Below are 13,039 nucleotides of genomic sequence, written 5' to 3'. Positions count from 1 at the left end.
GGACACAGTCTTTAATATTCGTGTTTGCGCGCGCCATGAAGACAGGATGCACCTGCTAAAATCGGTTTCCTATTGAACATACTTCTTTCCGTAATAGATATTATAGCTTGATTACATTTTATGGTATCTGAGGAGTAAACAGAAACGTATTTTGACATGTTGAAACAAAGTTTAGGGGTAGATTTTCGGATTCCTTTCTCTGCATGTTGAATGAGTGGATTACACAAATCGATGGCGCCAAATAAACAGACTTTTTGGAATATAAAGAAGGATTTTATTTAACAAAATGACACTACATGTTATAGCTGGGACCCTTTGGATGACAAATCAGAGGAAGATTTTGAATATTTAATTGCTATTTGTGAATTTATGAAACCTGTGCCGGTGGAAAAATATTTTGATGTGGGGCGCCGTCCTCAAACAATTGCATGGCATGTTTTTGCTGTAATAGCTACTGTAAATCGGACAGTGCAGTTAGATTAACAAGAATTTAAGCTTTCAACCAATATAAGACATATGTACCTAAATGTTTAATATCCATATTTTTTATGATTATTTACTTGAATTGCGCGCCCTCCAGATAGCGGGACGCCTAGCCCAAACAACCTCGAGTCTGAATTGCGTCCCAATTCCCCTGTGCTCGAGTCCTAGTCCAAGTCCAAGTCACAATTGGTCGAGTCACAAGTCAAGTCACGAGTCCCTATGGCTGAAGTCCGAGTCCCAGGGCTGGCGTCCTGGTCCAAGTGCTCATGTTTGAGCACTTGGACCAGTCACCGGTACACATCAAGTCAAAATAAAGTTATTTACCCAGTCAGATATAATGTAGTGGCAAGAGGAAATTAGTCAATAAATGTTTTGCTATCCCTTTTCCTTTCTTCTGTGCCACTAAATGTTTTCATGTAGGCTACTGGTAATGTTACCAGGGGCACGTTCTGTTGCAAAATGTTCTCAAACGTTGCAGATAGAAATTCCATGAATAGAGCCAACCTTGTTCCTTATTCAACATGTCAGCGAGGCATATTTGTTCTTCATAGCATTTTTCTATCTGAATGTTCCAAAACGTTGCATCATGCTGAATGTCCCCCAGGATGTTAGCTATAGCTACCTAATGAGGTAACATGACTGAACAAGATGTAGCCTAAACATATGGTAGCTGGTCCGGTCCATAAGTAGCTTAGTTTTAGAGCGGCCCGATATATGCTTTATGATTTTCAAATACGTCCTGCCAATGCATGATAGAAAGAAAAAAAATGTAGCGCCGGTATTATGGGTCATCTTTAGAATGGTAATCTCTGAAGCTGTTTTCTCTGAGGTAAAGAGGGAGACTTGGCAATGTTGGCTACAGAATCTGTCAATGAAATGCAGTGGGGAAAGTAGGAGGGTTGAGCGAGACTACAAATTCGAAGACAGACTATTTTTCTATACTCAAGGGAGTATAGCTACACTGTTGTTTTACTATTAAACTCAATGCTGATATAGTATTTTTTTCGTAAGGCAGCTTGTGTTTCTAATAACCAGGCAAAGGGTAGCTAAGTATAAGGATGGTGGTGTCTGGTTAGCTACGGGGAAGCAAGAGATGATGTGTATAATCGGAGGCGGAGCCAGAGCGGAGCCTGTCTGCCTGTCTGCCCACACTCATCCCTTGCTCCCCCACAGCTCACCAGCTGATATAGGCTGCGTGTGCCGGGTGTGCGTTGTCCTTCCCACTGCTAAACAGAACTACGCTGCGCGTCTGTGCTGCTAATATTAATAGTGCTTATCACTGACAAGCTCTCAATCTCTCCAGAAACTCTTGTCTTGTGCACTTAGTAGTCAGATTTCAGTCACAAAGATAAAGTCTCATTTTAGTCAACTGAAATGAAAAATCCTTTCGTGTTTTTTAGTCCTTGTTTTTTCTGGTTCTATTTAGTCAGTTACAGTCTCGTCAATTGACACTGAAACATAGGTGTTTGACAAATATTTTAGTCAATATCGTTGTTGACCAAATGAACACTGTGTGAGATAGCTCCAACAGAGGGCACCAAGCCTCATTCTAACTCCAGTCCACTACCCCTCACTATGCAGACACTGGGAACCAATTATCTGGATGTGCAGTTTAGAGTGAATGAATAGTGTGTTTTTAAGAGACTGCATTAACCCAGTTGTACGGTATTGATTGGGGTTCCTAACCAAAGAAAGGGGAGAGCAGGTGATCGCTGTTTTCAATTCACCCCCTCTTGGCTGCATATCTGTCCATTCCGCTACAATCTGCAGTCATAATGAGGCCATTAAGAGTCTTCAACCCTGCAGCCCTTACTATTGTTTTCTCTTTGGACAATGCTTTTAGAGCAAGATGTCTTTCAGTTGGGCAATGAACTTTTGGAAGCTCTGTCTGTTCTGAACGATATATATATATATATATATATATATATATATATATATATATATATATATATATATATAATTATTATTATAAAAAAAATTAAAAATCTGGTATGAAATAAAAAGGGCCTGCAAAAGGCAGAGGTGACATCATCAACTTCTGTCGGTCTGGCGTGTCTCAATCCAGCTGGTCCGTCTTTCCCCTGAACACCCAATCCCCATGGATACACAGAGGATCTCCGACAGGAAGCATGCTTGGTGACTGACCTTCACCAATGTAGTCTCACAGATGACAATCTAAGTAAGAGCAAAAAAGGAAGTCAAGAATTATGCATATATTGAGAAATATTGAACACATGAACAACAGGTTTGACACCATCACAAAACATCACAGAATTAATTTGACCCAGAGCTGACAATGATGCTCTAGTTTCATGACATAAAAAATATGGGACACGTATTTTTCAGGGTCTTTCTATATTTGAGCCAATTCTGCAATTAGAGATATTGGTAGCAGCAGATGTCAGAGGATGGTGAATCCTAACCCCCTGGAGCATAGTGGAGCGTAACCCCAAGGTGACACAGCAGGACCAGGAGGGACACATGTGGCCTGTTTGTTGTCTGCAGGCTGCAGCGGGTCTGCATCCCTTCTGGTCAAAAGAAGTGCACTATATAGGGAATAGGGTGCCATTTGGGACGCATCCCAGGTCTCACTGCAGCTCAGTGACCCTGAGGTGATTATCCTCTCTCTGTGCCAGCCAGGAGGATGGACTGGGTGGCTCTAACGCTGCCAGGAGTTTTCTATGTTGGCACGGTCAGACTCAGGCTGCTGCTGTACCAGCTCAGCCTACACTCATACCATGCCATCCTAGTAATACCTCACAGCGGTGATGATGATACTTACTGTATATTGGCATAGATTTTAATAAAGCGAAAGTAGTACTGTGAGGTAATGTCCATGCCATTATTGGTAAGAGGGCTTACTCACGGATATTAGAATTTCACATCCAATATAACATTCAAAAGGATGGATAATAATGGATAAAAAAGGCGGCAGGTAGCCTAGCAGTTGAGAGTGTTGGGTCAATAACCGAATGTTTGCTGGTTCACATCCGGCAAGGTGGAAGAATCTGCCGTTCTGCCCTTGAGCAAGGCAATTAACCCCCAACAACAACGAATCCTCGGGCTCGGATGAAGTAGACGTTGTTTATGGCAGCCCCCCCGCACCTCTCTGATTCAGAGGGGTTGGGTTAAATGGGAAAGACACATTTTGGTTGAATGCATTCAGTTGTGCAACTGACTAGGTATCTCTTTTCTCTTTACAATGTTCTAATGGTATTCAAATTTTCCCGATTTAGCATTTTCAGTATTATAACTGCAAAAAAAGTCTATGCACATAGGCCAAACTGTATGATCTCTTAAAAGCACACATGCATATTACAGGGCCCTCCACTCACTGAGCCATTAAAAAAGTAACTGTCCTATCCAAATGTTATTTGCAGTTCACACCTATAAGATTAACCATAGCATTTGACTAACTGAAATGCCAACCAGGAAAACAGGACCTGTATTCAGACCCATAATGCCCTCCGCTGAGAGACATGGCAGTTTGAGCTGTTGTCACGATCAAACCTGAATGGGCTTATTGTGTGAAACAGAAGATAAAATACAAACAATCCAATGGGAAGAAACATGAATGATGCCAAGATGAATCTCTGTAATGTTTGATGAGAATAAAAACAAACAATTATTCAATGGAGGAAAAAAACAAGAGATTGAAGTTATGTGATGTTACAGCTTTGCCAGTGTTTGGGATTTCTGAGTTATTCCAGTGTGTTAAGTAGAACATAAACAATGGATGCATTGTGATGTTGAAAACAAAAGTCTCTCAGCTGTAAACCTCCAGTATGCGCAGCATCGTTCATTTCGCCAGAGAAAATCGCTAGGCATGGAGCAGATTTCACTGCTATTCAATTTCTTAACTAAGGCATTTCAGTGTGTGTGGGTATAATTAACGGGACATTTCTTATTATGATTAATTCCGTTATGATGGTAGAGGCTGTCTGCTGGCCCTTTCTTGGTTTGTAAATACACATTGGTGGACCATAGCCACTTTTTTTCTATTGTGCTCTATGTTTATATATATATGTTTTTATATACTTTTTTTAATCATTATTACTTTTCTTTTTTATCCCAGTCCCCACAGGAGGCCTTTTGCCTTTTGGTAGGTGGTCATTGTACATAAGAATTTGTTCTTAACTGACTTGCCTAGTTAAATAAAGTTTAAATAAAACAATATGCAAGCTAGGCCATGCAACTACTGTGCTGGGAAGGTGCATTCCCTCTTTACTGTGCTACTCTAGCTATTCCTTGTATATTTTTTCCTACTACACTATCATGTAGTCTTTGTGTTAAAGCAACAGACATACTAAAAGTATTGAATACCGGTCACCTTGTGGGGTTTCAACTTGAATTTAATCACACACTTGGTGTGGTGTTGGCTTGAACTATAGGGCCTGTAGGTTTTATAAAGAGAAAATAGGTACAGAGGCATGGCTTTTAGTATGACCTTTCTATATGTTGAAGAACAAATCACCTAAAGCAAACTCAACCGGCCACTGGATGATAATCAGACATTAAAAGGTTACATGCTGACAGTAATATGTTCGTTTTTTTCCTCCCTCTCTGCTCATTAGCTTCAGATGAGAGACTGAAAAAGAAGAATAGGATATGTTAATGACACTTTAATTTGTTACGTTAAAGGGCTTTTTATTATCACCTTTCATAAGACACACTCATGTTGTCATCGTTCTAGTTTCTGGGAAGATAATTGTCTGCCTAGTTAATTATTACGGAATATAAAGTGAAGAGGGCAATTGGCATTTCAAACTATGATTTAAACAAGAAACCTGCTCCTGGTTTCAGCCTTGAGAATACAGTTGGCACAAGGGTTATGTGGGTATTGGGTATTTTCTCCAGTGTCCTCTCAGCCCTTATACAGTATATGCCCCATGGCATTTCTAGTTAAGGATTTGCCAAGCGTGGGAGACACTCCTGCTTTTTTTCATTGAAGTTCAGTTTGATCATATTTGTCAGCACTGCTGTGTTCAGGAATAACTAAGCACCATTTTTAATCTACTGAAGAAGCAATCTGATAAAGGCAGCAATAAGCGAAGATCTTATTAACATGACTGTGTAGCTTTATCGTAATCGAGTTATGAACACTGCCAAACCAGTCATACTCACAAATGGAATTAGCAGAGTTAAAATGTCTATATAATTGGATTGTGATTTCCATTTTCTGGAGTCTAAAGCAGTTGCCAACCTTTTAATCAATAAGCAAGCTGACATTTTGTCACAATTCATTGAAATGGGGATCCCATAAAATTAGGCTACTATACCGTCAACAGAGAAAAAAATGTCAGGAAAATAATTCAGAAATAATCAGCCTATGAAATGCCAGCAGTTCCTTTCCCTGACAATGTTACAGTAGACATACACATCTACCAGGGTCATGTATTTCCTTTGATTCCATTTATATTCACATGCACAGGGGGAATAGGGAATACACAGGATGCATTCTGTATTTAAATTATTATAGTGAGATTTAAAGTGTAAACCAGATATGTGCACTGTTGTGGTTCTCACTTAGTCTAATGAACGTCATGGAGGATGTCTTGTAGTATTTCTTACACTCGTATAGAGACCTGTGGTAAATACTTAAAACCCAGCCAATTGGAGGGATCTGTATTCCAATTCTGCAGGATATGATAGGAAATAAAGCTAGCCATTTTTTTACGTAAGATGAATCTCACAACTATTGCTCAATATATTTGTATTTGAGTATTAATTTCACAAGTCACACTCCATCAATTCCATGTAAATGGTTTCAATCATGTTAAGTGGTCATGATGATTAAACTGGGGTCTAGAAACAGTTATATTATTGGATATCAGAAACTGGGAGCCACCCTCAAAAGATAACCAGCTACAGCTCATGGAAGGACAGGTTGAGATCATCAACAATGGGGACATGAGGATTGTGGACAGTTGAACTGCTCCTTATTGGGAGGCATTGGAGGCAACCATAGACTCTTCGAGCATAATGTGGGATTTCTTCTGCAAAAATACAATCTTCATGGTTGATGCACTGGACTGGGGTAATGAGTGTTAGCTGAGGCTATGGTCAGGTGTATAGATGCAAAAGCAATTCCAGTGTGACTCATTCACACAGTTTGATTATCTGGTCAGCATTTATATTCCCTGTAAAGCAATGCTGTTTAATCAATTATGTATGATGAAAGGTTTGGCCATGAAGTGTGCTATCTGTGACGCTTTGCACTGTTGCTGAAATCAATAAAGAGCAGAGAGCTAACAACTTATCTCAGCATCCAATTACCTACCAATGCTGTGGATCTCTAGGCCTGTTTTGGGCAATTCCTTCAGCCCTGCGTGCTGTGGATTGGGGCAATTCTCACTCAGCATTATCATCACAGACACATCTATTACAAGATCAGCTGGTCATTGTTATTCACCATCAGCTGTGTCAATTGCCAGATAGGATATTTAAGGAAGCTTGATTTCTCTTATGACACCATTACTCATCAGAGGGACTAACACTGCTAACACCTCGCCTACTGTATAGTGACTACTCAAGGATTACAGAAAGAGAACTAAGGGCAAGTTAACTTTTCCAACTTTTGGAAAACTAGATCAGTATAAAAGGCAAATATAGCTACGAGCAGCAAGGAATGGGGTTCACAGGGTGTCAGAATGGACACAAGATCAGTTGGATAACAAAGCAAGCACTCTATCATGTAGGAGCTATCTTCCTGTATGTGCATTCATGAGTCAAAATCCAAAATCTGGAGTGAATCTGAAGTATGGTTCATGAGGAGAAGATGATTTTGAGCATTAGCGTTAAATATGCAAAGAATGAGTTGTTACAGTGACTTGCAAAAGCATTCACCCCCCTTGGCATTTTTCCTATTTTGTTGCCTTACAACAAAATCATTTGATTTACATTTGATTTACACAACATCATTTGATTTACACAACATGCCTACCACTTTGAAGATGCTAAATATTTTTTATTGTGAAACAAACAAGAAATTAGACAAAAAAACTGAACTTGAGCGTGCATAACTATTCACCCCCCAAAGTCAATACTTTGTAAAGCCACCTTTTGCAGCAATTACAGCTGCAAGTCTCTTGGGGTATGTCTCTATAAGCTTGGCACATCTAGCCACTGGGATTTCTGCCCATTCTTCAAGACAAAACTGCTCCAGCTCCTTCAAGTTGTATGGGTTCCGCTGGTGTACAGCAATCTTTAAGTCATACCACAGATTCTCAATTGGATTGAGGTCTGGGATTTGACTAGGCCATTCCAAGACATTTAAATATTCCCCCTTAAACCACTCGTGTGTTGCTTTAGCAGTATGCTTAGGGTCATTGTCCTGCTGGAAGGTGAACCTCCGTCCCAGTCTCAAATATCTGGAAGACTGAAACCGGTTTCCCTCAAGAATTTCCCTGCATTTAGCAACATCCATCATTCCTTCAATTCTGACCAATTTCCCAGTCCCTGCCGATGAAAAACATCCCCACAGCGTGATGCTGCCACCACCATGCTTGGTGTTCTCGGGTCGATGAGAGGTGTTGGATTTGCGCCAGACATTTTTCTTCATGGCCAAAAAGCTCAATTTTAGTCTCCTCTGACCAGAGTACCTTCTTCCATATGTTTGGGGAGTCTCTCACATGCCTTTTGGCGAACACCAAACGCGTTTGATTATTTTTATCTTTAAGCAATGGCTTTTTTTCTGGCCACTTCCGTAAAGCCCAGCTCTGTGGAGTGTACGGCTTAAAGTGGTCCTATGGACAGATAGTCCTATCTCCGCTGTGGCGCTTTGCAGCTCCTTCAGGGTTATTTTTGGTCTCTTTGTTGTCTCTCAGATTAATGCCCTCCTTGCCTGGTCCCTGAGTTTTGGTGGGTGGCCCTCTCTTGGCACGTTTGTTGTGGTGCCATATTCTTTCCATTTTTTAATAATGGATTTAATGATGCTCTGTGGCATGTTCAAAGTTATATATATATTTTTTCAACCCAACCCTCATCTGTACTTCTCCACAACTTCGTCCCTGACCTGTTTGGAGAGCTCCTTGGTCTTCATGGTGCCGCTTGTTTAGTGGTGTTGCCCCTTGTTTATTGGTGTTGCAGACTCTGGGGCCTTTCAGAACATGTGTATATATACTGAGATCAGGTGATGTATCATGTGACACTTAGATTGCACACAGGTGGACTTTATTTAACTAATTTTGTGACTTCTGAAGGTAATTGGTTGCACAAGATCTTATTTAGGGGCTTCATAGCAAAGGGGTGAATACATATGCACTCACCACTTTTCAGTTTTTTTTTTTCTTCTATTTTGAAACATTTCACTTCACCAATTTGGACTATTTTGTAAGTCCATTACATGAAATCCAAATAAAAATCCATTCAAATTACAGGTTGTAATGCAACAAAATAGGAAAAACGCCAAGGGGGATGAATACTTTTGAAAGGCACTGTAGTAGTTTCCTTGTTTTTCAAGATAAAAATAACAACGCGGTTCATCTTAGGAACATCTGTGATAGCGATGACAAGTTTCAAGTTGATAGGCCACTGTGGAGTGGATTTAGAGGGGTTTAAATGGACATGTAAAATCTGCTTTTTTGATTGGTCAATATCTCATCCATTTTTTGACCAATCCCTTAGCTAAGTTAAGACATGTACCATGGGTCTACATTCTAAATGTGGTGTAATTTGGTCCATGGAACATTCAAATAATTTTTTGCATATTTTAGCATATTAGCGGATGTGCTAATATGCATCTAATCAAATCAAATTATATTGGTCACATACACATGGTTAGCAGATGTTAATGCGAGTGTCGCTAAAGGCTTGTGCTTCTGGTTCTGACAGTGCAGTAATATCTAACAAGTAATCTAACAATTCCCCAACAACTACCTAATACACACAAATCTAAAAGGGGTGAATGAGAATATGTACATCAAAATATATGGATTAGCGATGGGCGACCGGCATAGGCAAGGTGCAACTAGATGGTATAAAATACAGTATATACATATGATATGAGTAATGTAAGCTATGTAAACATTATTAAAGTGGCATTATTTAAAGTGGCATGGTTTAAAGTGACTAGTAATCCATTTTTTGAAGTGGCCAGTGATTGGGTCTCCATGTAGGCAGCAGCCTCTCTGAGTTAGTGATTGCTGTTGAGCAGTCTAATGGCCTTGAGATAGAAGCTATTCTTCAGTCTCTCGGTCCCAGCTTTGATGCATCTGTTCTGACCTCGCCTTCTGGAAGGTAGCGGTGTGAACAGGCAGTGGCTCTGGTGGTTGTTGTCTTTGATGATCGTTTTTGCCTTTTTGCTTTCCTGTGACATCGGGTGCTGAAGGTGTCATGGAGGGCAGGTAGTTTGCACTCGGTGATGCGTTTTGCACACCACCCTCTGGAGAGCCTTGCGGTTGTGGGCAGAGCAGTTGCCGTACCAGGCTGTGATACAGCCCGATAGGATGCTCTCGATTGTGGATCTGTAGAAGTTAGTCAGGGTTTTGAGTGACAAGCCAAATTTATTCAGCCTCCTGAGGTTGAAGAGGCGCTGTTGCACTTTCTTCACCACACTGTCTGTGTGGGTGGACCATTTCAGTTTATCGTTTGTTGTGTATGCCGAGTAACTTAAAACTTTCCACTTTCTCCACTGCTGTCCCGTCGATGTGGATAGGGGGGTGTTCCCTCTGCTGTTTCATGAAATCCACGATCATCTCCTTTGTTTTGTTGACGTTGAGTGAGAGGTTATTTTCCTGACACCACACTCTGAGTGCGCTCACCTTCTCCCTGTAGGCTGACTCGTCGTTGTTGGTAATCAAGCCCACTACTGTTGGGTCGTCTGCAAACTTGATGATTAAGTTGGATGTGTGCATGGCCACACAGTCGTGGGTGTACAGGGAGTACAGGAGTGGGCTGAGCACACACCCTTGTGGGGCCCCAATGTTGAGGGTCAGCAAGGTGGAGATGTTGTTTCCTACCTTCACCACCTGGGGGCGGCCCATCAGAAAGTCAAGGACCCAATTGCACAGGGCAGGGTTGAGGCCAGGGACCTCCAGCTTGATGATGAGCTTGGAGGGTACTATGGTGTTGAATGCTGAGCTGTAGTCATTGAACAGCATTCTTACATAGGTATTCCTCTTGTCCAGATGGAATAGGGCAGTGTGCAGTGTGATGGCGATTGCATCGTCTGTGGACCTGATAGGGCAGCTATCTTCGAATGCATCAATGTTATTTTCTAAAACTCTTTAGGGACTATTGTGATGTCCAAAGACCGAATTTGGAGTGAATCTGACTTTTAGTCCATGAGAAAATGTTATATGGTTATTTTAAGCATTAGCATTACATAGTTAAAAAAGGGAATTGTTAATAGTTAATTTTTTATGTTATTGATGCCAAACTTAACATGGTTCAACATGATAATGTCTTTGATGGCCCTAAAAAGCTTCAAGTTGATAGACCATGGTGAAGTGGACTTACAAAGGGTTTAAATGGACACGCAAAATCAGATTTCCTGATTTATCAATATCAATCAATCAATCGAATGTATTTATAAAGCCCTTTTTACATCAGCCGATGTCACAAAGTGCTATACAGAAACCCAGCCTAAAACCTCAAATAGCAAGCAATGCAGATGTAGAAGCACGGTGGCTAGGAAAAACTTCCTAGAAAGGCAGGAACTTAGGAAGAAACCTAGAGAGGAACCAGGCTCTGAGGGGTGGCCAGTCCTCTTCTGGCTGTGCCGGGTGGAGATTATAACAGTACATGGCCAAGATATTTAAACGTTCATACATGCAGTGTCAAATAATTATAATCACAATGGTCATAGAGGGTGCAACAGGTCAGCACCTCAGGAGTAAATGTCAGTTTACTCAGAGTTAGAGACAGCAGGTGCGGTAGAGAGAGAGAGTCGAAAACAGCAGGTCCGGGACATGGTAGCACGTCCGGTAAACAGGTCAGGGTCCCATAGCTGCTGGCAGAACAGTTGAAACTGGAGCAGCAGCACGACCTTGTGGACTGGGGACAACGAGGAGTCCTCAGGCCAGGTAGTCCTGAGGCATGGTCCTAGGGCTCAGGTCCTCCAAGAGAAGGGAGAAAGAGAGAAAGAGAGAGAGAATTAGAGGGAGCATACTTAAATTCACACAGGACACCGGATAAGACAGGAGAAATACTCCAGATATAACAGACTGACCCTAGCATCCAGACACATAAACTATTACAGCATAAATACTGGAGGCTGAGACAGGAGGGGTCAAGGGACACTGTGACCCTGTTCGACAATAGGTCCGGACAGGGCCAACCAGGCAGGATATAATCCCACCCACTTTTCCAAAGCACAGCCCCCACACCACTAGAGGGATATCTTCAAACCACCAATTTACTACCCTGAGACAAGGCCGAGTATACGTAGCCCACGAAGATCTCCCCCACGGCACGAACCCGAGGGGGCGCCAACCCGGACAGGAAGATCACGTCAGTGACTCAACCTACTCAAGTGACGCACCCCTCCTAGAGATGGCATGGAAGAGCACCAGTAAGCCAGTGACTCAGCCCCCATAATAGGGTTAGAGGCAGAGAATCCCAGTGGAGAGAGGGGAACCGGCCAGTCAGAGACATCAAGGGCGGTTCGTCGCTCCAGTGTATAACTCAGCCATGTCTTACCCAATCCCTTAGCTTTTCTCAAACTTAAGATATGTACCATGGGTCTACATACCGAAGCTAGTGTTATTTGGACTCGTGGTTCATGAAAATACGTTTTTCAAAGGTTTTCCAAAATGTTCAAGATGGAGAAAAATCTATCCTAAATAACCTTTTGTGTCCTAGAGGCAAATTTGTTCAGTATGAGGAAAGACACCTACATACAAAGTTTCAAGTCTTTAAGTTTTTAGGTCAAACAGGGAGGTGGATATGAGGGTTTAAGTGAGACTGCTTGTAACAACGCCACCTATAGGCCAATTGGTGCCATTCGTTTTGACCAAATTACTCATGGCTTCTGGTTTCTGTGTGCCAAATTAGAAAAGTTATTGTGCTTTTTGACTATGTCAAGAGGGGAAAAAATATCGAAGAATAACTACAGGTTTCACAGCTTAGCTGTGAGCCCATAATTAAAAGGTGAATTAAAGACAGAAAAACATATTACACACACCAACATATCAAGTGTAGAGCTGAGCATACTTTTTTAGTGTGATACATTTTTAACAATAAAGTCAATGGTATATAGGCCTAATAAGACCATATATTTCTGCAAGTATAGTTGCCGTCATAAAGTCTGGTGCCGCTGCAGGCGAGAGCAATTAAGCCTGTTTTAATAACCCCCGTGTTATTTATTCTTTTAGCACATTTATGCCGCCACAATAATTTCGGAGAATGTTAGATTATGCAAATACAAATAACGCAAAGAGATACAAATGCATTTAGATCTGAACCAGGGTTGCAATTACAGCGTAGCACCACGGCTCCATGAATTACATTGATAAGGGAAAGCTTGACACAGAGACACAGAAGGGGACACAACAGGCCTTTGTGTTTTTATTCTCTGTTTCACTGTGACACTGTTTGTCTTCTTTATTACTCCTAT

The sequence above is a fragment of the Salvelinus fontinalis genome, chromosome 27 (genome assembly GCF_029448725.1).
Source record: "Salvelinus fontinalis isolate EN_2023a chromosome 27, ASM2944872v1, whole genome shotgun sequence".
NCBI lineage: Eukaryota > Metazoa > Chordata > Actinopteri > Salmoniformes > Salmonidae > Salvelinus > Salvelinus fontinalis.
Note: the sequence above shows the minus strand (reverse complement) of the source record.